The 4,984-nt window shown below is 35.9% G+C and overlaps 1 long non-coding RNA gene across 1 annotated transcript; it reads right to left on the bottom strand.

Annotated features, from left to right (window-relative positions):
* Window positions 1-352: 352 nt before the first annotated feature.
* Window positions 353-3,589, bottom strand: LOC110727627. The gene is made up of 4 exons (XR_002512560.1): window positions 3,374-3,589; window positions 1,366-1,560; window positions 1,080-1,142; window positions 353-586 (listed from the first exon to the last, which is right to left on the bottom strand). It is a non-coding gene; the product is annotated as an uncharacterized LOC110727627 (long non-coding RNA).
* Between the last annotated feature and the right edge of the window lie 1,395 nt (window positions 3,590-4,984).

The following is a 4,984-nucleotide window of genomic DNA, read 5'->3' as shown; positions in this document are numbered from 1 at the left end:
CTAATGAATATTATTCGTAACCGGCTAATGTTAGTTACAAATAATATATTATTTGTAATTGACTTAACCTTATGCTAGTTACAAATAGGCTATTTTCAAAGTTAGAAAACATACTATTTGTAACTGGCGTTAAGTTATACCGGTTACAAATATAGTATTATTTGTAACTGGCATAGCATAACGCCAGTTACGAATAATGTTTTTAATTTAAAAAAATAAAAATAAAATGGTAGCAGTAACAAACTCCTCTACTGCCACCACCCGTACACTACATTTATATTTTTTTTAATGTAAAGACCATTAATTGTTAATAAAATACAATAACTATCAATCTAGCCAATATAAGACCAACTTTAAGCGACATCTTGGAAATTATATTGAATTGATGTACTTGTAAATTACAAATATTTCTCTCATAGTTCACAATAAATAATACTCTATAACTAAAAAAAAGCTAGTTAGTTAATTGATACAATGGTCAACCTTCAAATTTTGACGATTTTGTCTCTGTCTGCTTTCACAAATTTGACTGTTCTGTATGGGATTGCAGCAGTTTACACTTAGCACTTGATATTGCAACAGAATTCTGCATGGGAAAGAAATATAAACATAAAAAAGCCAAAATTTAAAAAGGATTGTTTTAGACAGTCACCAAGTGAACGCTTCCAACATGGTCAATGCATCAAACTGAGGGGATATAAAAGAATATAAACATCAAAGCTCACGAGAAAAATTTCAGCCACTTATTAGACAAAACTAGTCACAAATAAATTCAATACAGAAATCAAAACCAGTAATTTCACTTATTAGACAAAACTAGTCATAAATAAATTCAATACAGAATTCAAAACGCCACATATAAAATACAACAAAAACATAAGGTAGCAGATGCTTGGTGCATGAACTAGCTCAATTTTCAGTTTCTTAAGTGTCTGAACTAGAACAATCTATTACATACACAAGCTGAAAGGTACTGAAGTAGCTCAAATTTCAATTTCTTAGGTGCCTGAACTAGCAGTTTCGCCCACTTATATAGTTGTAGAAATATCCAAGATTAGTGAGATTTTTAAATTGCATACCTGATAAGCCTGCATCATTACAAGTAATATTTGAGCCCGGACCATTGCAAAAATCAAATGAGCCTACAGTCATTTGAAGCAAATAATGAGCCCTGCACTAGTACGTGTTACAAAAAAGAAAGTATACTATAATCCAGCAACCTATAGGGATTCTGCTCTACAAGAGAGAAGATGGACATTCATTAAATCACTTAGCTTGGGTACCAAATAGAAAATTATAGACTTCTCCAAAAATAGAAAGTATATAATATTCCAGCAACCTATTGACAACTAAAAAAAAGTTCACCTGAGGAGAATAGTCAACTCCGGCAGCAATCGCAGCATCTCCTTCCCACAATGCAGTTTTCCATTCTCCAAATTTCCGAGCATCAAAGCATCTATTTAAATGCTTCTCCACTGCTTGAATTTGTGGAGTTCTGTTGCCTCAGGCTGATGTGCTGCATAGAATAGATGTTTCCTAGCAAAATCTACCTGTCCTAACCTAAAACCAGCCAAGAAACAAAATAAATAACTATAAAAAAAATGCAGATTCATATTCAAATAATTAGTGTCTTCAATACCACATGGTCGAAGAAATTAAAGTAATTCCCATGTTCAAAGAAAAATCACAGTAAGAAATTGATAGAAATTGATAACAAATTCCACTACCATGATTAACAAATACTTATGGTCCCTGAAGCAAGTCAATGACATAAATTATCAACTGCCACCATCCGGAAATGATTTCTACTTCTTAAAGTAACATATCCTCAAAAATATTAGTTTATAAACAATAAGAAAACATGTGCAGGGACAAAGAACTTTCTAATATAGCATCATTACTTGAACTACTTATGGCAACATGATCAGCAGCTAATCATCAGGTGACAAGCAACCAAACCAAGTTTTTAAAGCATGTTAAATCACAATTGGCAATCAAACTTGTAGAATGAAGCCAGCCCGAATTAAACATGGACAATGACAACTCAACCTCAGTGAGAAAAAACCCCTTCCTTTCTTCCTATTGACATGATAATTCGTTGAATCCACATCCTTAGCAAACGGAATTGGATTAAACAAATCAAAATCCATTTCTTGTCGCAGCTAGATAATTTCCCGGGTGAAACCATGAAAAGTGCGGGACAAATTTGCTTATATTTCCTAGCTTCTACATAACTTTATCTCAGGAAAACCCTTGAAAGAAGGATTTCAATGGGAAACTAACATCAACTTGGTTGAAAACAGTCTAAGATACAGAAACCGATTGTGCGAATATACCTCTAACTACAACAATATTCACCCTCCATGGATAAAACCAACATGTCAAGCAACAATGGACTCTAACATTCTCTACACACTAGGCTAATTACTCCTCCGTACCACTAAAATTGCCCCCATATACTAAAAATGGATGTCAAGATGATATAATTCATAAAGGAATCAACAACTAATAAAGCCAAGATAATTATAAAAAAAAAAAAGTCAACTAACACCCAAATCCTAAACATTACAAAGAATCATTCATGTTCATAGCAACAAATAAATAAGAAACCTAACTGAACCAATTTGTACTAATTGAAAAGGGGAGGTACACATGCAATGAACAATTTTCAAACAACCCTTTAAACTTGCATATACATACGAAGTATTAGAAATGCCACAAAATTAAATCCACAAAAAGCAGCAAATATTAATAAAAAAAAAACTACTAAATCAAAACATAATAACCCAAAATCCACAGAAAATGGAAAGAGCAAATTGCCACACTTTAAGCATAAATTAAAAAAAAAAAACAACTTAAAACAAATCAGAAACTACCAAACCGAGGTACCCAGAAGCTAAAATTTGAATTTTTTTTTCTAAAAAGGACACGGGAAAAAAAAGATGAAGGGATTATGAAAGTTACCCAAATCCAGTTATCTAGAAGTTGAAATTGAAGGTTCGAAGCTCAAAAAATGTGAACTTTACAAGCTGATTTCAGCAAAAATGGTAGAAAAGAAGCAGAATATGGATGAATTTGTGAAAAAAATAGAGAGATGTTAGGCTTCACTTGGGAAATGAACAAATCTTTTAAGAGCAATAGAGTAAACAATTTAGCCGAAACTGCTGTAATCAATCACCAATGGTTGGTAAATCATCAAGACATAATTAAGCATATGGAAACTAAGCAAGCCCAAGGTAACGTAGAGCAGATGGAAAGAAAAATTAAAAGAGATATAATTCACAACTAATTGGGGTTTTTATTTAATTAAAGAGATAATTTAGTTCATTACATCAACCCTAATTCATGAACCCTAATTCAAAATTTTACATACCTCTTTTTAACCTCCATATAGCCCTCTTTTGCTGAATTTTAGATCATTCTTCATGAACAAGAAGCAATTTTTAATTGAAAATTTCTAAAACCGTTTATTTTTATCAAGGAAAAAGGAGATCGAAGTTAATGGAAGACAAATGAGTATATAAGAATACTCATGAATTCGAAAACGCAAGTGGAAAAATGAAAAAAAAGCTACTCTGTACTTAGGTTTGTTAGAAAATAAATAAATAAATTTTTTTTTTTTGACACAAAGTACTACTAACTTGCGTTTGCAAGCCAGTTACTAAATATTTGGTCAAATTTTATTTGACTCAATATTTGTAACCAACATTTATTAGGTCGGTTACTAATAGAATTTCCAACCTTGACAAATTTCAAATTAGTAACCTTCGTCTACAAGGCCAGTTACTAATGTCATATTATTTGTAACTTACATTATCTTAGCCAGTTACTAGTGGTGTTTTAGTAACTAGCATTTTTAATGCCAGTTACTAATAGGGCATGCTGAGCCGACAACAGTAGTGGGTTGCTTAAAGCCACCATTCGATGCCTGATTGGCATCCGGTTTGCTGACCTCCCTGTCAGCTTTGAGAGTAGAGTCATCTCCTCTTTTAAGCTTGTGAGCAATGTGCTTCCGGTTCTTGTCGGATGCACTCACATCACCCGTCCCAGTCTTTTGGATTTTGGATTGGGATTGCTTAGAGGGAGAAGGTCTGGTGGAGCCACTCTGCATTAGCAAAAGGAAAAGGCGTCAGAAAACAGGCGGGCAAAAATTGACCTTGCTAAAAAATATCAAGTTTTATAAACAACTACCTTGGGGGTCCCGACTGTTTTTTGCTAGTCACCCGCTTGATTAAGGACGTTCGAGCGATATTTCGCCGCAGAGACAGCAGCCGGCTTCCTCGTTGCTGAGATCTTTTCCATGGCTTTGTCTGCACCAAAAGCAGGAGTTAGAATTTGTAAACGATCATTGAAAAGCAATTTAAAGTTGCATAAAATCAAACGGTCGACTACCTCTCGGCATCTCAGAACTTAGCCCACAAGCGGCCAAGAACACCCCATCCTCTAACCACTTGTATAGGGGAATGTAGCTCTAAGAGACGACTATTTTCTCCCCCTGCTCATTTGTCCGGACGGACACTTTGAACAAACCCCTGTCAAACATTACCTCCTGGGCCCGCCTAGGGAGAGGGGGAAAGGCACTTTTGCCAGCCAGGAGGGGCGGATCCTTGTTCCACCTATTGTATTTCCAATTCAGTCGGCTATCAGAGGAGTGGACTATGTAGAACTTTGTTATGCAGTCCTTCCACTTGTTTTCCTTTCCAACTGCCATCATGTACCCCTTGCAGGTGGACAAGGTGTACCAGCCTTCGTCGCCCTTGGCCGGCGCTCGGCTGAGATAGTGCATGTGGGCGAATGCCTCAAAGCCGGGCTCCACCTCCAGCATGTCACATGCGGCAACATACCCGATAATATTAATCTAGGAATTCGGGAAAAGTTGCCAGATACCCAGTTGGTATCCGTCCAATATTCTCTCCACGGCCGGATGGAGAGGGAAGCGCAGACCGGCTTGGAGGACCGCCTCGTAGCAGCCAAATGCTAGGTC

Source organism: Chenopodium quinoa, unplaced genomic scaffold, assembly GCF_001683475.1.
Source record: "Chenopodium quinoa cultivar QQ74 unplaced genomic scaffold, ASM168347v1, whole genome shotgun sequence".
Classification (NCBI taxonomy): Eukaryota; Viridiplantae; Streptophyta; class Magnoliopsida; order Caryophyllales; family Amaranthaceae; genus Chenopodium; species Chenopodium quinoa.
The sequence above is the reverse complement of the archived record's forward strand: the minus strand, read 5'-3'. Positions and strand labels throughout refer to the sequence as shown.